Source organism: Gopherus evgoodei, chromosome 7 (genome assembly GCF_007399415.2).
Source record: "Gopherus evgoodei ecotype Sinaloan lineage chromosome 7, rGopEvg1_v1.p, whole genome shotgun sequence".
In the NCBI taxonomy this organism is placed as follows: Eukaryota; Metazoa; Chordata; order Testudines; family Testudinidae; genus Gopherus; species Gopherus evgoodei.
Genome location: NC_044328.1, coordinates 35,184,458 through 35,210,372, shown reverse-complemented (window position 1 = coordinate 35,210,372; position 25,915 = coordinate 35,184,458). Strand labels below are relative to the sequence as shown.

At 44.0% G+C, this 25,915-nt stretch overlaps 1 protein-coding gene across 1 annotated transcript in view; it reads right to left on the bottom strand.

Annotated features, from left to right (window-relative positions):
- Nucleotides 1-21,041, bottom strand: part of SLC16A12 (solute carrier family 16 member 12) — a 51,886-nt gene extending 30,845 nt beyond the window's left edge. Inside the window, exon 1 of the mRNA XM_030571034.1 lies at nt 20,962-21,041. The gene's annotated coding sequence lies outside the window, so the exon portion shown is untranslated. The remainder of the gene's footprint in view (nt 1-20,961) is intronic.
- Between the last annotated feature and the right edge of the window lie 4,874 nt (nt 21,042-25,915).

Here is a 25,915-nt window from a genome sequence, read left to right as displayed (position 1 = left end):
CTCCATGTGGCCAGGCATAGCACAGCGGTTGTCCCCATATGGAGCTCCCTGATGAGGCTGCTCGCTCACTGCTGTGGTCTCTCTTCTTGCAATTTGGCCAAGTCATGCTTTAGTCCACCCCTTCTGAGGCAACAGAGTCCAACCACACTACAGTCAAATGACTTAACAGGTGTCTTCCATTGGTCTCTGGGCTCCATAATGTGGCCAATGACATTTATGAGTGAAGGCATCTCTATTATAGCAGTGCCGTTCTTGCTATTAGAGATCATATGTCTGTGTCACCTCTGCATTTAAGAGTCATTAAGGCCATAAAATATTGTTCTGAAACAATCTTTGAAATAAAAGGCATCAATGCAGGAAGAGCTGATTTTACAAAATGCTGAATGAAACTCTGTTTTCCCTAGGTAAATATGTTGTTTCACATCTCTTGTCCCTTTACAGACATTATTTTCGTTAGGAGGTCAGAATAAAGGGTGAGCATATACTTTGTTCAGAATAAAGTTTATCTATATATTAACAGGTGGAGGGTGCTGTTGTCTTTCCCTGAAGTGTCAAACAATAAGCCACAGGCCAACTTTTTTCATTTATAACCTTAAAATTCCAGTATTTCAATAATTCTATATTTCTCAACAATACCAGTCTATACAGTATCTAATAAAAACCCTCAGCGGACGCTATCCCATCTATTCCTAACCTATCTGCCTATTGCAAATTATATTTAAAAAGTAATGCATAATTAAAGTTTGTTTTAAGAAATATTCTCACTCTCCTGTAACTAAAATACTTTAAGAAACCAACCAACTATGCAGGTGACTAGTCAATAACAAATTATGCCATTCATATTCATAGCAAGTAAGATTTTAGGAAACACATGCTGTTAGGTACAAGAGAATACTCTGATGTGCTAGTCACTTTCAATCAATATAAAAAAAAAGTATTAAATACCCTATGACTAAGAAACATTGTAAGGAAGACACAGACAGGCAAACAGTGTATTCACATATATAATACATGATTGACTTTCCTTGTTCCAGAAATGCGTATAAGCCTAAGTTTCCCCTTGTATTTTAAGAAATGAGTGTAGGACTAAACTGTTGCACCTCAAGTCATCATCTGATTAGAAGAACCATTCAAACAAAAGGAAAGTAAGTCACTGCCTCTGTCATCCCCACAGCTTTTTGTTTTTCCACATAAGCTCATTCTTATGGCAGGCACTCTTATAATGCCAGGCACAAATGAAAACAAATCTATGATTATTGTATCAATACCAGACTGATTTCTCTGTGATATTTTTCCAAAACAACAGGATAATATACTTTTGTGTGCACGCAACTTTACCATCCACTAGGAACCAGCATAAACTTCTAGTAGGTCACATCAAAGGCTCCTCTTTTCCGACATGAATAAGACCACATTTCATGAGAAATCTTTGAAACCTGAGTGTTATTTTAATTCTGTTTGTTGAACCTCCTTCAACAACGTTTGCTTTTCTTTCCCACATATACCAGCACTAATCCGAGTTATAACCAGAGCATAATAAAACTAGAATAACTCTATCTTTTCCTGCATTGAGTGAATGGATTTAGAGATTTTTCTGTAATAATTTCCAATCTCACTCCTGCTTTGGTAGGCATTATAGCAGAGACATATTTACTAAACAGAAAGGTCTCTTCTTTTGTTCTTACTCCATGTTCATTAATACCAAACTGCATTCACATGTGACCATGACTGTAAGTGGCCAAATTCTGCCTTCAGATATGTGTTTACAACTGCCATTAAAGTCAATCAGAGTTGCATCCATGTACTTTACAATAGAATTTGGCTAATTGGTCCTAATTTTTTTCCTTTGACTGAACCATTCCTGACTATGTATTTACAACTCCAGTACAACCATAAGTACCATTACCTGCATCATTTAATAATAAGCAGCCAAAGTTCCAATACTGGTCCTTTAGGAGTTCAACAGAAACTTCATTCAAGTATTTTAAAAGTTCGAAGTCTGATTCCCCTGGCTAATAATATGTCTTTCTATATATTCCAAATATGTTCATATATAATTCAAAATGTATAACTTTATCACAGAACTCAGAAAATCTCAGACCTAGCTGAAGGGCATGCAGTATCTCTTTTGATTCCCTGAAGACTTTCCATAAAAGACACACACCTCTGCTTTCAGGACACTTCCATTTTCTTTCCTTGGTACGCTCGGCTTTTTCAAATAACTCTTACAATGTAGATTCTTCAGATGTTCTCCAGAGCTGGTGTTAATTCAACAGATCTGTAAATCCTTGTCACAAATTAAGGCCCTTTGCAAATATTTTACATTGCACAAAGTCATTCCAGCAATATGAGCAATAGCAGGAAGATTTCCTAGAATGAGGTCAATTAACAATAAGTTAATTTGAATATTATTTAAAATATTAAAAGTTGTGACCATAAATGTAGCTCTCAGAGAAGTACAGCAGGTACTCTGAAATGTGTTTCATTTCAATCATCCCATTTTATTAGGAAAGTGCTGGAAGCCTCATCACTGGCACACTTTATAACTAGATTGGACAAAGCCATGGAGACTATCTGGAACAACCCTACACTGGGAGGGGGAATATTTTCCATCTTTGTGATAATGTTATGATTCAGATAGTTCCTTCTCTACCTGCAGCACATCAGGCTGTGATCCTGTCTGATCTCGCAAACAAAGATAGGCTGAACCTAGCTAGAAAATGTATGGAAGACCACCGGAAACACATGCTACAGGAAGCAGGGTTGGAGACTCAATAGTCTGCACTCTGCCTTCTAAGGCAGTGCTGAATCAATGCCTCAGTGGCTACATCTTCACTACCCGCCGTATCAGCGGGTAGCAATCGATTGCTCGGAGATCGATATATCGCGTCTCATCTAGACGCGATATATCGATCCCCGAACGCGCTTATATCGATTCCGGAACTCCACCAACCCGAACGTAGTTGCAGAGTCGACATGGGGAGCTGCGGACATCGATCCCGTGCCGTGAGGACGGTGAATAATTCGATCTTAGATACTTCGACTTCAGCTACGTTATTCACGTAGCTGAAGTTGCGTATCTGAGATCGATTTTCCCCCGTAGTGTAGACCAGCCCAGTGAGATGATGAGTGCACAGTGTGACTGAATGGAGCTGTCATATTTTGGATAAGATATCAAATTTTTGACCACTTGTGTCGTTAAAGATTCTATGGCATTTTCCACAAGAGTAGAGCTATTCACCCTGGTGACTTGGCCAGCTGCAGCTGAGTAATTTATATTCTACTTACATAAAAATCTCCCTTATTTCAGTTGGTTAAAGTATTCTTCCCTTTCAGTAGTGCCCTAGTGTCACTGTCTGCCATTGTAAAGTTACAGATTTCCACACTACAGGTAGCTGTATTTCAATGGTAGGTGAAATGATTCATAAACCATGTGATTCCTTTAAATAGTTGTTCATTCTTTCAATAGAGAGAACTTGGAATTTCCAAGTACTATCAGTCTGGAGTCTCTGGATTTAGTCAGAATCATATCTGTCCAAATAATACAATTACAATACATTCTTTTTGGCACATTGTATTTCTTTTAATAGAAATTGAGGGGGGCGGGTTCTGAGTTTTCCAAACAACATGGGAAGGAAACATCATACATTAAAGTGGAAGGAAATAGGTTGAGATCAAAAGAAAATGCTCTTTTGTTTTCCTTAGAAAACAACCTTTGAACAAGAAGAACCTATTAGTCCGTAAGCACACTGTGAAACTAGGTAAAAACTTTGATCTGTTCACAAGTAAATGTTTATTTTCTTGAAGAAATTATTTACCATGAATCAAAGAACAGCTGACATGTCTGAAATAAATGGGCACATTCCCCATGCTCAGTGTCCCAGTTTGTCTTACTGAATAATTCATGTTTAAACTAGTTTCCCATTAAGTTTGCTTCTTTTTACTCTTAGGACATCTTTGAAGCTATAAGAAAACTGCCTCTCTAGTTTCCACTCCAGAGCAAACCCTGGAACAGCTGTGTGATTACAGAGAATCTGCAGTGACTTCCAGGCATGGTACTGCTTGAGGCCATTGCAACCCAGGAGTTCAGCTTCAATATTCATCTCCCTTAACCGTTGACTTTGTGATTGGTAGGAGAATTACATCCTTCATATGTTTCAATGTATGGATCTGTAACTAGTGGGAAATACTGAAGAAATAACTGCACATGAAAACAGAGGATTAGCCCAACACACAAAAAACACTAGACCAGGTGCTAGATAGGTGAGATGCACAGAACTAAAGAACTACAACTGAGAACTAAAGGGTGTCCATGATGCTAAAACTAACTAGTACAAATGGAAGCCTGTGATTTTATATAAAAAGAGATTGAGTCATGTCAGAGCTCAGGAGACAGCAAACAGAGAGAAAGACGGCATCACATTTGTTCTTTGATCGTTAGTAGCTACACTGAAACAGGAAAGAGAGCCATAAAAGAAAGGCTGAGCTAGCAGAAGAGAAGCAGATAGTGAGTCAATGAACTGTGAGGCAGCAATCTTGGAGAATAGAGAATCATCTTTTAAGAAGTGAAGACTGAAGAAATTAATATATCAGAGCCTGTGAAGGATGACATTTAAAGAGCCTGAAACGACAAAGGGAGAGAGAAAGAGTCAAAGACTGACTATCTATAAACCAATCTATGCATTTATCCATGAACCACTTACAGGAAAACTGCACAAAAACCTCTATAACTCCCTCCCATCAAATAATCCCTTACTTCCACAGTCATTTTGCCTATAGATTAGAAAATTTACAAGACAAAATACTTGACCAGGCAGGCATTTTAGAAAAGATTATAAAACTAAGTATCAGATGACAGCAGATGAATGGTACTGTTCTCCCACAGAGTGTGGGACAATAATAAGGGTGTGTAGAAATGGAGCAAGTACATCATCTTCCTGACACCCCGCTAGACTTGATCAGTGAGCCATTCTAAGGAGAAGTTGTCACTGGCTTGCCAGCCTGCACAATCACATGCCTAGCTGCTGGCAAATATCTGAGCACATACCTCAGCTAAAGGAACTACCACTATGTCACCTGTAGCAAACAAAAGTGGGAGTATATTAATAGAATTTGCAGATGACAAAGTTGGGAGGTATTGCCAATACAGAGGAGGACTGGAATATCATACAAAAGAATAATAGAAATGGGATGAAATTTAATAGTTTGAAGTGAAAGGTCATGAATTTAGAGATTAACAATAAGAATTTTTGCTATAAGCTGGAGATTTATCAGTTGGAAGCAACAGAGAAGGAGAAAGACCTGGTGTTATTAGTTGATCACAGGATGACTATGAGCTACCAACATGAAGCAGCCAATGCAATCCTAGGATTGCATTAGGTGAGGTATTTCCAGTAGAGATAGGGAAATGTTATTACCATTGTGCAAGATGTTGGTGGGACCTGATCTGGAAAACTATGCGCAGTTCTGGTCTCCCATATTTAAAAAGGATTAATTCAAACTAATAGGATGATCCGAGGAATGGAGAGCCTGCTTTACAAAAGGAGACCTAAGAAGCTTAGCTTGCTTAGCCTAACGAAATGAAGGCTGAGGAAAGATGTGAGCGCTCTCTATAAATACATCAGAGAAATAAACACCATGGAGGGAGAGGAGTTATTTAAATTAAGTGCCAATGTTGGCACAAGAACAAATGGATATAAACTGCCATCAATAAGTTTAGGCTCGAAACTAGATGAAGTTTTCTAACCATCTGTGACATTCCTCTCTGGTGTTATCTGGACTGGTAATCTGCTAGGTCACTCCAATCTTTGACTCTGGGAGCCAGCCTTACCCTGCTCTGCTGTGAGAACCCACACTCCTGTTCATGTACAGCCTCTGGCATGTAAGCTGCTCCCAGCCACTTGCAACTGAATGACATTAGCCAATATCTTTGGTCCCAGACACAACCCTAAGAACCTCCATCTTGCAGTGTCCAGTTATGCTCTCTGACCTTGCAAGCTTATATGAATTTGTCAATTTAATAAAGAAATTGATATGTACCAGGCTTGTTATCCCAAGGGGAGCCCCTGACACACTTCAAACCAAATGCACTGCTTCAGGTAGAATAAACAAACAGATTTATTAATTATAAAGATAGATTTCAAGTGATTATAAGTCAAAACATAAGTCATATTTGGTCAAATAAAAATAAAAGCAAAATGCATTCTAAGCTGATCTTAACGCTTTCAGTGCCCTTACAAACCTAGATGCTTCTCACCACAGCCTGGCTGGTTGCTCTTCAGTCAGGCTCTCCCCTTTGATCAGTGCTTCAGTTGCTTGATATAGTGGTGTCTGTAGATGTAGGTGGAAGAGAGAGGAAGAGCATGGCAAATGTCTCTCCCTTTTAAAATGTCCTTTCTTCCCTCTTGGCTTTGCCCCCTCCCCACCCGCAACCTCTACTTCAGAGTCAGAGAATTTTCCTCCAGGTCAGATCGGCACAGACCCTGGGGGGCTTTCACCTTCCTCTGCAATGTGAGGCATGGGTCACCTGCTGTTTTGAACTAAAGTAAATGGTGAATTCTCTGTAACTTGAATTCTTTAAATAATTATTTGAGGACTTCAGTAACTCAGCCAGAGGTCAGGGGTCTATTACAGGAGTGGATGAGAAAGGTTCTGTGGCCTGCCATGTGCAGGAGATCAGACTAGATTATCGTGATGTTCCTTCTGGCCTTAAAGTCTATGAGTCTTTGAGAATTCTACAGCTAACTTTAACCCAAGTGGTTAGTCTAGTCCAGTGGTTCTCAAACTGTGGGTCAGGACCCCAAAGTGGATCTCGAACCCTTTTTAATGGGGTTGCCAGGGCTGGTGTTAGACTTGTTGGGGTTCGGGACTGAAGCCGAAGCCTGAGCCCCACCGCCCTGGGCCAAAGCCTAAGGACTTCAGCCCGGGGGGTTGAGGCTCAAGTTATAGGTGTCCTGTGTGGGCCTGAAGGCCTTAGACTTTGGCTTTGGTCTCCCCACCCCAGGTAGTGGAGCACGGGCTTTGGCTTTGTCTCCCTTCCCACTCCACCTCACCCAGGTGGCAGGGCTCAGGCTGGTTCTGGCTTCGGTCCCCCCTCCTGGGGTCATGTAGCAATTTTTGTTGTCAGAAGGGTGTCACAGTGCAACGAAGTTTGTGAACCCCAGTCTAGTCATTTGTCAATATATGTCAGCCTATGAACTCAGGAGCATGGAAACAATAGAGAATAAGACACATAAGTCTCCTCAGGGACGAAACAACCATCCCCTTATCCTATTATTCTACTCCGTCTGGTTAACTAGATTCCATTACCAAAAACCCTTATTAACTGAATCTATTTATCCTTAACCAGCCTATTACACAAGACACCAAGAGAAACAAGAATGATGTAGTATCAGAAGACAGAGATTCTAGCAGAAAAAAGTTTAGCTAGAAAAACATAAGATTACATTCCTAAAAATCAGTTTTGTCTGATTTAGTTCAATTCTTCCCCTGAAATATGCAATGCCTCAGTGTTCTCTTCAGAAAATTCTCCTATTTATAAAAGTAAATTCATCCCTTCAGAGAAACTATTACTATATGATTTACGTGAGCAATCATGTGACTAAATTCTAAATACTGAATATCTGAAAAAGGACTCACTCTGGAAAGTTTTCAGATAAGCCACGGGCACATATATTATATATTCATAACTGTGTGGCAAAAAATTATAAACAAACTAATTAGTATGAATTCCAATCTGCTTGTGGACAATTCATGAACAGAAAACAAGGACTGGTCCAATAAATACATTGTTCACAATGAATAGTTCATCCAGCTCTGCTCTTATTTCTTGCTCAGTTAAGTGCAGCTTCAGTTTCTTTCTCCGTCTCCTCCTCAATCCCCAACAATTTCTAACTCCCTTTCTTGTTCTGTATGTGGAAAAATATTGTAGACCTTTCTGGCTATGAACATTCTTTTTGAATGTTCTTATTAGCTTGAAAGCCTCACCTGATTTATTATTAAAAAGTTCAACTGCAAATCAATTATGCATCACAATTTAGGCATGTTTTAAAAGACTGTGGGCCATATTCTGCTCTCGATTATGCACGTACATTGACCGTCACTGACATTACTGAATGCTGTTTGTGGAGACACGGATTATTTGTGAACAGTTTAATTACAAGTTGCAGAGTCATTCCCGAGAGGCTATGCTTCAGGGCATCCTGGACTTTTGACCCAAATATGGCAATAAATAGAATGTCATGAGGACTGCACAACTACCAATACTCCCTTGTCTTTTGTCTGTATGCTACGTACAGTATGTATTTGTGTCTTTGAATGGCCAGCTCCTTGGGGCAAGGACTGCGTGTTTTGTGAGATTTCATTTGATATACTTCACCAGTTGCAAACTGCCACATTCATCTGTAAAAGAACTGCCTCCCACTCCTTCTGAGGCAATTAACCTCATTTTTCTCTTTAAAATCGATCCTTAAAAATATACTCTATGTGTTTTACATTGTTGCACGAAGGCTTCCGATGTTATTCTCCTTGACAGCATGTCTGCACCTTTGTGTACTTCAGTTTTAACTAATGTCTTAGAGCACATTGCAGGGAACTGCTCTTTGATGTATTGGCGAAGTGCTTCATATGCTTACTGTAATCTATAATCAAGTATCAGAGGGGTAGCCGTGTTAGTCTGGATCTGTAAAAGCAGCAAAGAGTCCTGTGGCACCTTATAGACTAACAGATGTATTGGAGCATGAGCTTTCATGGGTGAATACCCACTTCGTTGGATGATGTAGTCTATAAGTAATTGCAAAAGCTCTTGCTCCTTAACCAGTCTAACCAAATGGCAGCCCTATATTCCAAGTTATCCAAAGTGCCTCCTGGGATTTACTCTCTCAACAAAGCACAGATCAGAAAGTAAAATCAAACCCCTAAGAAAGGAAATGCCTCTAGGATTCTGTCTTTGAGAATTTCCGATGTGAAAGCTCTCATTTGGGAAGCATATTACTACTACCATCTGTATCAGATCCTAAAAACTATACCAGAAGGCACTTGTATGAAGGCTTCATTTCAGCACCAGTTGCATGTGTTTGGGTATTTTTGCCCAAAGTGCAGCACAAACAAAAGCAGCATTATACAATGTGGCTCTATATCAACTCCCCAAAAATGACTATCCATCCACTAACTTCTCCAACAACCAACTGGCTGTGTTGCATAACTTGGTTAGTTCATTTTAACTTTCCTACTGCAGCAGGGTAAATGAAATTAAACCTAATAGGATAAAATCCAACCACAGGTAAAAGGTAAGAGAATGACTCCAAATAGCAGAGAGCGGGCTAGTAGTGGCCCAGCAACCTACAATAACACTACATTTGAGGTTCTCTCGTTCACCTCCAACCTACAATGTCCCTGTATTGTTTCCACATCTGGATCCCTAAGCAACCTGGAATGATTATTTTTCAAACCCTGGGAGAGTTGGATTGTGCACTATTGGATTAAAGAATGTCAGCCAAGGACACAGTGCTTGTTTCGACAGGAAACAGGCTCTTGCTTGTGTGCACAGTGATGTCTCTGTTGTGAAACTTTGTTGCCCTGCCACTTTACATCTCAGCCACATGCAAAAACCAAAACCAAACTGAGGCAACAATTGTTCTCCAATAACATCCTGTTTTGAAGGCTGAGCATTTTCACATTTTTAAGGTAGAAGACAGTGTCTGAGTGGTGTAATGATATACCGTGCATATTTTTGCTCTTTGAAGGTTCTTTTTCTTCAAGCTGCAATGCTTCACTTTGGTGGATTCATTACTCTCATCGAATTGTATTCTGTAGAGTCTCCATTTCCCCTTTTGGTTGCAAATATGAATGTGACCCAAGCATAATGAACTAGAGGGAAAGTGACTGAAATGATGTAGACAGGGAAATTAGCAAATTTAAGCCCCAGTTCAACAGTAATATCTTCTTTCACATCACAAAACTGTGGCTTCCTGGGACCTCATATCAGTCCCTGATATGCAGAAGTTGCTTATTTTTGTATAAATCAGGCCTTTGCAGTGTAGAATTTCTGCTCAGATTCTTGCTCAGCTGGGTTTCATTTCATTTCATTTCATGTGTCTTCACAGAGGAATTATTTTAAGCCTCTATTGCCACTTAAAAACATAGATGTGTTTTTGCCAGCCAGTATACAGATGTGATTTGTTTTTATTTACATTATGCCATGGCTATACATGGCACATCACTGGCTTCTTAGCCAAGAAGAGACTGCAATTCTAATTAAATAAAAAACATAACAAAATGACAAAACACAACCTGAACTGAAATGAGGAGCACTGTAGGCTGAGGTGGGGGCGGGTGGGAGGGGGAGTGTCTGGAAGATACTGCTTATAGAAGTAAAGCTTCTCCCCAAAGAGCAAACTGGATTGGTTGAGTAGATCGGGCAGCTCAGACAGGATGACCTTTCTTTGGTGGATTCATTTTTAAGGGTTTATGGAAGAAATGTACTTTAAGAAGTGGTTTCTATGAAAGCAAGGTGGCCAGCTGGTGGGAAAGTTCTCCAGGCATATGATGCAAGATGAAAGATGGGCAGATGAGAGTGAACAGACTGGCTCTGTCATCCAAATGAAAACATGTCTTCTGGAAAATCAGAAAGTTTACAGGCAGAAAGAAGTGTTAATGCAAACTGGTCTGCTCTACACAAATGATAGCAGAGGAGGAGGAACAGAGAAAACTAAAATCAGCACAGTCTCAAATTGGAATATCCCAGGGAATCAGTTCCCTGAGCTTTGAGAAAAGCCATTACACTGCAAACTGAAAAGTTATTGAAAAGATTGTGATTGAAAAGATGGTTCTTTGGTCTCATTAACTCAGCATTGTTAATGTATAAGGCACCGATTATTTCACGGAGGTCACAGAAGTCACAGAACAGCTGGCCCTGGGGCCCCAGGACCAGCCTCTCAGGTGCCCCAAGGCCAGCCACACTGGCCACTGCTGGAGTGACCCTGGGCCAACTGCTCCAGCAGTCCCCAGGGCCAGCCACACTAGCCACTGCTCAGGAAGCCCCTGGCAGCTGGCTCCGGGGACTGCCTGAGCAGTGGCCAGTGCGGTTGGTCCCACGGACTGCCCAAGCAGCGGTCCCGGGGCCCACCCCAGAGCCAGCCACAACGGCCGCTGCTTGGGTGGCCCTGGGCAGCTGCTCCCAGGGACCACATGAGCAGCGGACAGTGCGACTTGCTAGTCCTGGGGGTACCCTGGGGACCATCCGAGCAGCAGCAGGATCTGGATGGCTGGAGCAGCCCCAGGGGCACCCTGAGGCCATTTGGAGAGTGGTCCCCGGGAGCAGCAGCTGGGAGGCAGTCAACCCCCAACACTGGAGCAGGGCCATCCAGCAGGGAGCAGCAGGGACCCAGAAGTAGAGAGTTAGTCCCTGGTATTTTTGGTAAAAGTCATGGACAGGTCACAGATCATGAATTTTTATTTATTGCTTGTGACCTGTCCATGACTTTTACCAAAAATATCTGTGACTAAATCTTAGCCTTATTAATTCATTTAACAAACTTGTAATTGTTTATTTATTAGCCACAATGCACTAGGCTTTTCACAGACAAGCCTGAATATAAGCTCCTGGCCTGGGGAGGTTACAGTTTAACTATATGATGGGCGGGATCAAATAGCCAGCAAGTGACTAAGTGGTGACACTGGCACATGCCTTGACAGTTAAACCATTTTGGCATTGGGTTTTTCTTTTTTCTTAGTATTTACGTTTTCCTATCACCTGTTTGGTTACTGATTCCCAGAGGGGCAAGCTAAGGCTACAGGTTTTTAGGAAGAAGCATGTTTAAGGAGAGACTTCAAGCAGGCACACAAGCACAAAGCCCTGGAACCTGCAGAGTTCCAATACATGCTGGGGAATAGCATTCCAGGGAATGCCAGAGAAGCACACAGGGGGGTTAAGGACAGGTGCAGGCCAAGAGAGTCATTACTGAGATCATGATTACACCAAGGGGCTCAACAGTTCCCCTGGCCACCCCTCCATCAGGACAGAGGTATGGCTGGGTTAAAATTGAGAGGTGTTGTGACCTTGTGCGCCAGGTCACAATGCCACTCATGCAGATTTGGACTGACTGCCTATCCAGAACTGTGACTTCATGCATCAGGTCACAATGCCACTCCCTCAGATCTGGTCTCGCTTCCCCTTCCTCAGGATGGCTGCAGGTTGAGTTGAAACAGGACTTAAATGACGTAAAAATACCTACTTCTGGCCCCGAGCTGCACTTTCACAGTATGCCTGCACTTTGTCAGGATGATCTTTCCATAGCACTTAATTGTATATGACATTAAAAATCCAGAGGCAATATAGCACATGCCACAGAAAACACCAGTGATAAATGGTACTGCTGAAGGGAACCAAACTTAAAATACCTCGGGGTTATTTGAGAGCTTGATTCATCTCTCAGTGACAATGAGTTTACATCATTTTACCCTCATTGACTTGAATGGACTTACTCCTGTTTACACCAATACAAGTTAAAGAAGAATTAGGCCCTAAAACTAAACTTTCCATCAACCTGAGAATCTGTTTTATCATACACATTTACATATTCTCCTCCACAAAAATATAACTTCCTTTAGTCTATTAATTCATCGAAGTGTACTAAATCTGTTTCCCCAGAGAGTGATTATTAAAAACCCAGTTCCTTATCTACATCTCTGTTTCTTTATTTTCTATAACTTATTAAGACAGAGTTCATAATAAAACCAATAAAAATCACCTCACAATAAAATAACCGAAAAAGGAGACAAGAAAAGGGAAATATTCCAACAGTAAAAGACAGGTAACATCACTGACTCAAAACGACACTAACGAACTCTTCAGTTACCATCTTCTAAGTTCATTATTTCACCTTCTAACAGCATCAAGCAGTTAAATGTGAGAGTTTATAGGAGGGAGACACAGATAAATAATTATGACACATACAAGGGGAAAGATGAAAGCCTTGTTTGGTTTGTTACAAGTGCTTAGGAGCCGGAGAGCAGAGTACACCACTTTAGAGAGAACCTTACAAACAAGGCAGCTCAGTGCACAGGCTTTGCAGCCCAAGTAAACTCTTAAATGGCATCATTTAGTGCATGACAGGTAACTGATCAGGTTTGCCAGGGATAAACAAATTGATTCTAATAAAATCATACACACCTGGTGACCTCGATCTCCACAGCAGCTCTACAACTCTCACCTGCAGTGCAGGTCTGGCTTAGGGGAGAAGCTTCTGAGACTCCAACAACAGGCTCATCTTTTGGCTATATTATCTTGCTGTTGAGCTAAGATTTACTGCCTCTGAAGTTTGCACAACTCCAAAGTCTGCAGGTAATGAGTGCCAGATTTGGCCTCAGCTATTGAAGGAGAGAGTATTAGAGGTCCTTCCTCGCTATATTTGAATTTTGCAGGGCACCGTAACATGCAGCCTGAACAATCTGATCTTGGGTACCAATCACTGTGTTATCTAGGGACCATATGGAAACTCAATGTTCACTGAGTTTGTTCTCCAGGACACCAACCCCTTCCCAGTGAAATAAAAATTGGAGATATGTCTTGCTACTCCAAAACGAAGAATAACCCTAAATACAAGGAAGGTTTTTAATACCCATTACTTTGATACTAGAGCACAGCTCCTAAATGATTAATATGACCTCTAGGTGTGGTCAGATGGGTCCTACAAAGGGAAATTTTAGGCTGCTGCTTTTGTTTTATTCGTAAGGGGTCAAAGCCTGCATTCCTTACCTAATCTTCACTACAGCATAACTCCCATGGAAATCAATGGGTTACTGCCGCTGTTAGCGCTATCTTTTATAAAGAGGGCAAGGAAGAGTGGGGACCGGGCAGCAGAGAGAAATGAATGCTGCACCCCCCTCTCCCTGAGTGGTGCAGCAGCCATCTGTGCTCCTGAGAGCTCCCAGAGGTATTGTGTCTCCCTGAAGCACAATGCACCCTAGAGCTGCTGCTGGACTGGGTGCTCCTGCACTCCAACCTACAACGCAGGGCTGTGGCTATCTACTATCCAGCCCAAGGAAATTGTTACCATAGTGAAGGCTGTGTAAGAACTGCAGAATTTTACCCAAGATCCCCAGCAGGAGCCACTTGTGTTACGCTGAGGGCAGTAAAATGCACCAAACTTTAGACCATGAGACCACAGCCCTGTTTAAAATTTAAGGGGAATAAATATTGGCCAACATCAGCTGGGTCACCACATTCAGCTGCTCCCGAGATCTTGCACGCTCAAAACCAATCATGGTAGGCAATCCAGAAAAAGAATTTACCAGCTGCTTCCAAACCCAGTTTGAATTGATATGTGACCTTAGTGGCAATGGGACTCCCACCATAGCAAAGGAAGATCATCCTCTTGAGAAGAGCTCTACACCTTTGGGACTGGGCAATCCAAGAGAAAAAACCCTACTCCAGGGATGAAATATGAAGCCAATGAGGTTCGTGGATCTCTAACTTGTTTTTAAATATTCATTCTTGTTTAAGTTTCTTTATATAGGAAACAGGGAGATGTGAAATGTGTGTACCATTTCTTTAAATGTGTATCAGGGTCTCCAAACAAGTGGGTTCCAGGAAGATTTAAGATGAAACTGCAGCAATGAAAAGCTGAGGAGACTGAGTAGCTTTAGGGAAAATACTGGTTTCTTTGTTCTAACACAATTTCTCATTTTTTGTAGAAGACAGCAAATCAGTGGTTCTTTACCACTGTCTCAGGACTTTAATAGCAAGTAACTGTAATTCAGAACTTTCCCCATATGAGTATCAAATTCAGTTCCTGTTAGAAAAGTATAGTAGGGATGACAAGAGGTCTCTTGAACTTAAATGAAATAGTAAGAAGTGGCACAGTTTTTACACTCACTGTAAATTGCTCCTAGTGTACAGTATATCTCTCGATCTCTAAGAACAATGAAGTATAGCAGTGTTTTTTTTATTGATACCCACACAGAACAACACAGAAATATCTCTCGATGTAAATTTTTTGTAAGATGCTACAGCAGGATCATCACTTAGAAAGAATACATGTATCTGGCCAGGGTGGGAATAGGAATTTTAAAATACTGATTTAAAAGCAACATACTTTTATTCCAGTTGGGAACCACTTACAGTGGATTTTGGAAGCTGCTGTGCCCCACTGATTTTTCAATCTCCTTGACTGTGCTTCTAAATGAAAACATGGCTAGTTGCATCATACTTTTAGAGTATGTAAAACTTAAACAGCACGTCCACAGAATACTCAAAGTGCACACTGTGTAACATTCCCATATGTAAGCAGTATACATTGTGACTAGTTAACTTTGCCTACTTTTAACTACTCTGTATACTTAGAGGCATCTCAGCATGCTTTACAAAAATAGTACTGGTTATTATGGGAGGCATAGCTCAGTGCTTTGAGCATTGGCCTGCTAAACCTGGGGTTGTAAACTCAGTCCTTGGGGGGAGCCATTTAGGGATCTGGGGCAAAAATCTTCTGGGGATTGGTCCTGCTTTGTGCAGGGGGTTGGACTAGATGACCTCCTAAGGTCCCTTCCAACCCTGATATTCTATGATTATCTGGACACAGTACACTCCTGAAGCTTTACAGTTCCACTTGACTGGCAGAATGAATTCCAGTGAATAACATTCAGTTCCTATCAATACAAAGATCCCTTCCTATATGACAGCTGTTATTGTAAATCACCATGCTGCATGCATGCTGCTGTAAATCACCATGCTGCAAAAAGAATGGTACAGTAAATGTCTCCTGAAATTCATTACAATTATCATCAAATACCAGTGAAGTAAAATCAGTGAGGACAAGCATCTGCCAAATATACATAAAAGTGCATGCCTTCTTTTTGTGTGCAGTCACCATGGCTGCACATACCTACCTGTTAACTGCATGCCCAAATGATCATATGAGGATGTTTGAGCATTCAATTACTTTTTGTTTCATACAAGTGCAGTAACCACACGCAAAACTAAAGAAGGCAGTTCCCAGTGCGTATCTAAAATATTTGAAAATCTCTCCTTACAGGCTTGATCTAAAGAATTTCAGCATTTGGCCCAGCCTTAGCAGTCAGTAAAACTGTATCTTTTTAAAGCCATTTGTTAGGTAAAGGTATAAGATGAACACTCAACCCCAAAAGGTGGGCAAAATACTCTGTTTTCAAGCTTTTCCTCCCTGAATTTTTGTAGCTAAACCAATTTTGACAAAGCTTTGTAAGATAAAATGCACTCTTTTGTATTGAGATATTTTATTTCTTGCCATTTCCCAGTCTTAATTTAAAGCAAAAGTTAATAAGTGAGTTTTAAAGTGCTAAAAATGGAAGCTTCTAAAGAAAATACTGATATATTCTCAGTTAAAATGGTGTTGCCACACACTCTCATCGGTAATGACAAAGTAAAAGATAAAATTGAATAGAAAGGAAAAATAGGGTATGAAATAAAATAGTGGAGAAAAAGTAATGAATGGATAATACTACAGACTATTTTTGTGAAAGATTTCATTGTAATGATTGTTATATTAATAACAATATTATCTACAATAAAGGCATAACAGACCTCTTTTGAGCAAAATGTAATCCTGCTACACTTCATTAAGTTTCATGTTTTCCCTGTAATTTCCCAGCATTAAAGGAAACGTCATTTCACTAACTCTGCAGGAACAGACATACAATAACAAATAGAAAGTGGCTGCTCCAACTAGCTTGTTAATTTGATAAAATCAACGCAGTCAAAAGGTTATCGTGCAAACATACTTGAATTCATCCAAAATGTTTCATTAAGGGTCTACATTCCTGGAAATTAAACAAGTTTAAAAGTAAACTAATGGCAAATGAATCAAAAAGCATTAGTTCAGCCAAGACTCATTATAAGTATTCTCATTTTGCTTTTTTGGTTTCTGGTTGAATTATCAAGCATGTACTAATTTATAGAGATACAAACAAATAATTGTTTAAAAGCTTTATAGTGTAGGTAGGTTTGAAGGTATTTGCATATTTATATTACTTCATACTTATGGGTTGGCTCAGCCCAGCAAGATGCTGAGCACACAAAAACCGCCAGCACTGAGGACCTCCCAGAAGGCTTCAACACGATTGAGCCCTATCTGAGTCACCATTTTTATTTTTAGGGTTTTAATATGCCCGTAAAAGAATATGGGCCACATTTAGCAATCCTTCATCACAAAATGACTTCCACTGATTTCACTGGGACTAATTTTAAAAGTAAAGACCATGGGCATGATCAAGACTTAGGTAATGAACTGACAGAAAGACAATTAATCCTCTCTACACATATTACATACTACAAAGGCATAGCTAGTGCTGCAAATGCTCCAATGTTCATTCTTATATTTGAAATAATTATTTCCAAAAGAATTTGGAACAGGTCTAGTTGTACAGGTATCCCAAAGAATAAGATAATTACATTCTGTGATACTATCTGGGAATTTGGACAGTTGAAGCATTTTTTTTATTGCATCATTCATAGTTAATCATATTGATGCATTATAAACTGAAAAATTGAAAACAAATATGTTTTTAAAAATCAATCAATCACAGTTCTGTGGTTGGAAATCACAAAAGTAGAGGGAATCTGAAGACCATTCACTTAAAATATTGGTTAAGAAACTCATGTGATTCAAACTATTGGACTACATGACAGAGCTTTTATGTAAGTTTGCCTTATTATACAATCAGCAACAAAAATGTAAATATTGTAGAGCTGCTCAAAAAAATTGGACTCAAATGATTTGGTGTGTGGGGGGGTGAAAGTTCCATCCCACTTTTCCTGTTGAATTTGTTTTGAATTTTGAAATGTTTTTACTAGCTCCATAGCTAACTAGAAAATGGAATGAACTTTTCACACAATTGTTTATGATATATATGCCCGTTTTAATATACAATTTTCAAAGTTTTTAACCAGCTCTAAAATAGTCACATTTATGATTTTATACTACACTGCAAACTATTTCCATATATGCAGGGCTAAATATAGGCCTACCACAACACACTGTCTCTTTAAAATCTCATCTCCAATACACTTACAGGAAGAGTGTTTGACAGACAAGCCCAGAATGCCAGCTTGCGGTACCTCTGACTCTCACACAATGAATTAGTACCACTGAAGTTGACAGGGGTACCTATGGAGGACACTGCTACTCGATGTGAGTAACATAGCATGGCCTGGCCCCAAAGCAGCAATCCTCTTCCTACTGAATTCACTGGGCATTTTGCCTTTGAACTCAAGGGGGGAAAGCCGGACTCTGCCCTGTAACAGTTTTGCAAAGTGCATTTTTGAAATTATTTCCCAGTTGAAACTCTTCCTAGCCTAGCAGGTAAGTCTAACTTCTTAGATTTAAATCCTGACATCCCTTTGTCTCAAAATAATGCTCTTTGGGTTGCTTTGGTTCCTGCACATGGCAAGCAGGCAGAGAATAAGGCTGCACTTTGCTCTGGAAGACCCCTGCCCATGTCCCCTCCAGTCGCATCTCTACCTCACCTTGTCCAGGTAACAGCACCATATCCTTGTTCCAAGACTGTTAAAACAACCAAGGAAAAGCCACTTTCCCCAGGAAGTTTCCTAGCTGATCTAACTAGAGGAGTATTTGGAAATCTTCTTGCCATTGGCCAGGGACAGTGAGTTAAATGGGCCCTTGGTGCCTGTGTCCCAGCAAATTCAGGCCACGGGGGCCAGGCTCCACCAATGTTCAGGCCCAGGTCTCTCCCCCTGCCCCCGCCTGCTGCCCCATGTGCCTTCCCCAGCCCCAGCTGCCACACATGCGTGCCTCCCCCAGAGTGTCCCTGCCTGCACCCTGGACAGTGGGCCGCCCTGCTGCTCCTCACTGCACTCCCTTGCTGGCAGCTGCCAGCTACAAAAGGGAGCGGTGCTGGCAGCAGGCAGAGGCAGTGGCACAGCCACCACCTGCGGAGGGGAGGAGGTGCACATGTGATGGCAGCCCTCCCCCCCCAGCACCCATCACAGGTGAGCCAAGGGGGCTTCCTGGACCTGGGAGGGGCCCAGCCCCTAGGAACAATGCAGTGATGGTGCCGGATGAGTGTGCTGCTGAGGGCAGACGGGGGTCCTCCCCTGGAGCTTGCTGCTGCTGGTGGGGAGAGGGCTGGGGGGACTGTGGAGTCCTCCTCTCTAGTTCCAGCCCAAGGCAGCCTGCCTGCACCCCAAACTGCTCATCCCCAGCCCTGCCCCAGAGCCCACACCCCCAGCCCTGAGCCTCCTCCTGCACTGTGAACCCCTTATCCGTGGCCCCACCCACAGCCCTCACCCCTGCACCTCAACCCTCTGCCCCAGCCCTGAGCCCCCCCACACTCAAACCCTCATCCCCCCACACCTCAATGTTCTGCCCCATCCCCAGCCCTGAGCTCCCCATCCCAAACCCTCATCCCCCCACACCGCAGGTCTGCCCCAAATCCTCATCCCCCCCGCACTGCAACCCTCTGCCCCAGACCTGACCCCTCCACATCCAAACCCTCATACTCCCAACACCGCAACCTTCTGCCCCAGCCCTGAGCCCCCTCCTGCACCATGAACCCCTCGTCTCCAGCCCCACCCCAGAGCCTGCACCCCCAGCCAGATTCATCGTCTCCCCAATCCCGCACTGTGCAATATAGGGAAACTGTTAATCCACTCCATGTTCGCATTAGTTTAAAAAATATATATCGATTTACAAGGCAGGCGCGTGTGTTGAGGCGGGGGAAACTTGGACCCATTCTGGGCACCCGCAAAAATGATACAAACCTGCCGCCCCTGCCATTGGCTGCCGTTGCACCTTGGAAATCTGCTCCTGCTAAGGGACTAGCTGCCTGACAGCATGAACAGGGTGGTGGGGCAAGAGAGACAAACTCTCCTGTCTTTATACAAGCAACAATTCAGAGGAGTTCCTCCCCCTGCTCCCCCCATCATACCGATCCTTCCCCCCAACCTTCAGCACACACCCCGTTACCCCACATAATCCTCCCGTCCTCATACCGAACCCCCACAATCCTCAACACACACCCCGTTACCCACATAATCCTCCCCCGTCATACCGCCCTCCAACCCTCAGCACACACCCCGTTACTCCACATAATCCTCCCCCGTCATACCGCCCTCCAACCCTCAGCACACACCCCGTTACCCCACATAATCCTTCCCCCCAACCTTCAGCACACACCCCGTTACTCCACATAATCCTCCCCCGTCATACCGCCCCCCCAACCCTCAGCACACACCCCGTTACCCCACATAATCCTTCCCCCCCTAATCCTACCGGCCCTTCCCCCCCAACCCTCAGCACACACCCCGTTACCCCACATAATCCTCCCCCGTCATACCGCCCCATCATAACCCTCAACACACACCCCGTTACCCCACATAATCCTCCCCCCGTCATACCGCCCCCCCACAATCCTCAGCACACACCCCGTTACCCCACATAATCCTCCCCCGTCATACCGCCCCCCCAACCCTCAGCACACACCCCGTTACCCCACATAATCCTCCCCCATCATACCGTCCCATCATAACCCTCAACACACACCCCGTTACCCCACATAATCCTCCCCCCGTCATACCGCCCCCCCCACAATCCTAAGCACACACCCCTTAGCCCCCATAATCCCCAACACTCTCACGCACGTTAACTTTCCCCCTCGCCCAGTAGGGTCCTGGCCCATGACTGGGGCCGGTAGGTGCTATTGCAATCCCCATAATGATGCATCCCTTCCTGCCCCCACCCCAACCCCAACCCCACACGTCTTTCCTCCTCTGCAGTCTCCACCCCCACCCCTTAACACCCCGGCTCCCTTTCCATCTCCTATCGCACCCCGCTGCTCCCCTCTCCTCCTCCGCTGGCCCCCTCGCACGCCAACTCCCCGAGCCCTTAGCGCTATCACCGCCCCCGCCTAGCCAGCCCTGACCAGCCGCTGCTATAAAACCCTACCCCAGGGTCAGCAGGAGGCGCTTACCGCGCGTGGGCCTGGGCTGCAGCGGCGCTGATCTCCCCGCGAGACCCGTGTGGAAGAGGCGGTCAGTCAGGGGCACATCCAGACTCCTCCTAGGGCTGCCCGGGGCGTTCAACTGCAGCTCGTGCAGATCCGCCGTGAGCTAGGGAAGCCGCAGCCAAGTTACAGTGAAATCCTGGCCCCTAGCTCACTGGAATCGGATTACACCAACTCCCCTGGCCTCTGCTTACTTTACATGGGGCACCTGAAACCACAAGAATCTAATACAAATTGGGCCGAAAAGAGCTGCATCTGATCTGGATTGCCTCCAAGGGGGGCTGGAGGAGAGAGCTTTTCGGAACAAGAGGCCAGTGGGTTTGTTTTTGCTTCCGACATGATGTGTTCTCTTTGATTCAATTAAATACTCAGATCTTAACAAAATAACCACCAAGGCCCTCAAATGTTGGCAAATGCATATCTTTCAAAAGTACTTCAGGCACCACTTTAAACAGCTTGTAAAGTATCCGAGAAATTGCTGTGGATTTTAAGATCACAGGCCAGATGAGCTGGCTGGACATAGCTTTATTCACAATAATGTTCCTCGCTTTTCAACAGCTGTCAACTGTATTAATGCAGGGAAAGGCAGTGGCTGTCTGAAATGCAAGGTGCTCCTTATTTCAACTCAGTATTTGACAAAGAATTCTAGGATTTAGTTAGTTAATTCTATGCCACAGTAGAAATAGTAGGATAAACCCAGCGCCTTTCCCAACACTGCACTTCACTCAGAATGATCCCAAATTGATGCTAATATTTGGTTAAGACAGGCTCACCATAGTATCTATTGTCCAGTCAAGGGGAGCTGCTAGAGGCAGGTGGGAGCGAAAGCAAATGGAAAGTTGAGATTAATTTGGGGAAATGAATTATGCCTGGGCTGTCCAGGACTTGTCTAGGCTAACATTTATGGAGTGATGTTACCCCTTTTATCTCAGCCATTTAGCATGGGTTAAGTTAAAGCAATGTTCCTTGTTGATACTAGACTTCAAGAAGGTATTATATGTGCCAACATCACATCCTGAATCTAGTCTAAACAAGGCCTGGATTCAGCACAATAAAGTCCTGTCTTCTGGGGCAAAAAAGTGTTTTTCAATCCAATTTCCTCAGATGAGTTAGCTTAACTCAATTAAGATATCCTTTAACTCTTCCTAGCAGGTAAAGTCTAACTTCTTAGATCTAAATCCTGACATCTCTTTGTCTCAAAATAATGCTCTTTGGGTTGGTTTGGTTCCTGCAGTTTGCAAGCAGGCAGAGAACAAGGCTGCACTTTGCTGCACTGAAGCCTAACAACCAGCTTTAAATACTCTGAAGGTGCATCCACTCTAACAAAACAAAAAAAAGTGGGGGGATCAGGTTACTGTGTACTAGATAACATATGATAAAATCCTAGTGTGAGCAAGACAAGTGTAATTTACACATAGGTCAAAGATAAATACAAGTGGGGAGCTCAGGGTTTACCTCAGTGCCTGCTAAGGTATGAAAACCTACAAACGGGGGTGTCCACCTTAGGAAATTACCACATTAGCAACTGTGGTAAAAAAAAGACACTAGGTGCTAAAACTACTTGAGGGGAGAATGTCTCCTTATTTGTCCACCTAGACACAGCCTCGGAGGCCATTGTGCCTTTCTCATAATTTTTTAAACCCTCTGACTTTTGACAGATGAATTAGGTGTGTTTTTTTAAATTACTTTGGCTCAGTCAAATTAGTTTAACAGGATTAACAAGCCTCTTTGGTCTTCATGAGCATTAAGGGCATGTCTACACTGCAGGTGAGAGCAAGCCTTCACATGCAAGTGCTCCAGAAATAGATGCGTAGATGTTGTGGCCAGGGCGGACTCTGAAGCTTGGAGCAGGAGGGGAAAGGACTTAAGAGCCCAAGTTACAAGATTAAAGCAACATTTACACTGCTATTTTTAGGGTGCTAGTGCAAGTCTGTGGCCCTGGACTGGGAGAATCATTCCCACATGCAGTGTAGACATACCCTAAGAGGGCTTCTTAGTTAATTCAATTGAGCTAATACAATTAGAAACATACCCTTTTTGCCCAACAAGCCAGAGCCTATAGACAACCTTTGAACTTTTACTAACATTAACTTCAGACTTTCCTTTAACTCACTTAAGGAAAAAAAAAAGACAGTTACCTTTTCCGTAACTGGTGTTCTTCGAGATGTGTTGCTCATGTCTATTCCACAATAGGTGTGCGTGCTCATCATGTGCACCGGTGTCGGAAGTTTTTCCCCTAGCAGTACCCATAGAGAGCACCCCTAACGATCCCTGGAGTGACGCCTCCATGGCGCAGTATAAGAGGTGCTGCACGCTCCCTCCACCCTCAGTTCCTTCTTGCCAGACAACTCCAACAGAGGGGAAGGAGGGTGGGATGTGGAATAGACATGAGCAACACATCTCAAAGAACACCAGTTATGGAAATGGTAACTGTCTTTTCTTCTTTGAGTGATTGTTTGTGTATTCAACAGTAGGTAATTTCAAGCTGTATCTGTTGGAGATGGGTAGAAGGGACAAATTCTAGGGACAGAGCACAGCCCTCCCGAACCCAATGTCCTCCCTGGTTTGGGAGATGATCGCGTAATTTGAGGTGAAAGTATGAACTGAAGACCATGTAGCAACCCTAAAAATGTCCTGGATGGGGACATGGGCCCAAAAGGCGGCCGACGAGGCCTGCATCCTAGTCGAGTGTGCCCTCATAATTGACACCGGGGAAATTCCCACCAGGTCATTACATGTATGGATACATGATGTTATCCAGTTGGAGAGCCGCTGAGTGGAGATCGGCCAACCCTTCATGCATTCGGCTGAGGTGATGAACAGTTGCGAGGACTTTCTGAACAGTTTTGTCCGCTCCAGGTAGAAAGCCAGAGCCCGTCTCACATCCAGCATGTGGAGGTGGTGCTCCTTACTGGACGCATGGGGCTTGGGGCAGAGGACTGGCAGGAAAATGTCCTGACCCATGTGTTAGGCGGAGACCACCTTCGGGAGGAACAAAGGATGTAGGTGGAGCTGAACCTTATCCGTATGGAACACCGTGTATGGGGGATCAGAGGTCAGGGCCCTGAGTTCCGAGACCCATCTAACTGACGAGATCGCCACTAGGAAGGCTACCTTCCACGAGAGATGCGACCAGGAGCATGTAGCCAGCAGCTCAAATCAGGGGCCTGTGAGGTGGGCCAGCATCAGGTTCAGGTCCCACTGGGGGTCTGACATATGGGAAGAGATGATCCAATCTCTTAAGGAATCGGCCAGTCATATCATGAGAGAATACCATGTGGCCCTGCACCGATGGGTAGAAGGCCAATATGGCCGCCAAGTGCACCTTGACGGACAAGGGTGCCAGGCCCTAGGCCCTAAGGTGAAGGAGGTAGTCCAGAAATGAGCTGGATCAGGGCAGCCACAGGGGGAATGCCCTGCTCATCTTCCCATTGGGAGAACTGAGACCACTTTGCCAAGTAGGCTCGGTGCATGGAGGGTCACCTGCTTTCCAAGAGGAAGCGCTGGACGTCCTCTCCGAGCACGTCCTCTCCTCCTGACCTAACCATCGAGCAGACACGCTGTGAGATGGAGTGCTGCTAGGTTAGGGTGGAGAAGGTAGCCCTGGTCCGGGGAGAGCAGGTCCAGGCAGGATGGCAATGGCCAAAGCAAGGCGACCACCAGGCCCGTGAGGGTCCCATACCAATGCTGCCTCGGCCATGCTGGAGCAATCAGTAGGACCCAGTCCCTGTCTGCCTTTATCTTTTCCAGGATCTTGCCTATCAGTGGGAATGGGGGGAAGGCATAGAGAAACCAGCCTGACCAGGACAGGAGGAAGGCATCAGAAGTAGCGCCCCGTTCCAGTCCCCCCTTGGAGCAGAACAGGGGACAGCAATGGTTCTGCCGAGTCACAAACTGGTCCACCTGGGGAGTTCCCCACTCTTGGAAAAGTCTGTACACCACCTCTGGGTGAAGAGACCACTTGTGCTAAGAGAAGAAGTCCTTTCTCAAGCGATCCGCCCGCGAGTTCCAGGCACCCGGTAGGTGGTAGACCTGTAGGCAAATGTCATGGGCTATACAGAAGTCCCACAGCCTGAGGGTTTCCTGACAGAGGGCAGAGGATTGGGCCCCACCTTGTCAGTTGATGTAAAACATCAAGGCCATGTTGTCCGTGAGAATCCTGACCTCCCAGCCCTTCAGGAGAGAGCAGAAGGCTCTGCATGCCAGCTGCACTGCCCTGAGCTCCTTGATGTGGAGGGCCAGGTCCTGCACAGACCACAGACCTTGGGTCTGAACGTTCCCCACATGGGCTCCCCACCCCAGATCCGATGCATTGGGCACCAGTTTCTTCAACAGGGACCTGCCTCTGAACAGAATCCTGTGGAGCATGTTCCCAGGGGAGGACCACCATCATAGGGAGGCGATTACCAGTTTGGACACAGTGAGGACTTTGTCCATCAGGTCTCTGGCCAGGAGAACGCTGAGATCAACCAGAGCTGAAGGGGCCTCATCCTGAGTCTGGGTGTGGCAGACCACATACGTGCACACTGACATGTGACCCCAGAGCTGGAGGCACACTCTGGCTGTTGTCACTGGAAACCTCGTGACCGTGTTGATGAGCCCTTTCCGGGTCTCGAACCTGTCCTGAGGGAGGGAGGCTCTGGTTGACGTGGCATCCAGTACTGCTCCAATAAACTCTGTGTGTTGTACCGGGACTAACATGGACTTGGTGTCAAGTATCAGAGGGGTAGCCGCGTTAGTCTGGATCAGTAAAAGCAGCCAAGAGTCCTGTGGCACCATATACACTAACAGATGTATTGGAGCATGAGCTTTCATGGGTTAACACCTAGTTCATCGGATCCATGTCTTGGTGTCATTTACCAACAGGCTCAAAGTGTTGCATATGGACAGAAGGAGCACCACGTGATTCCACACCTGCGAC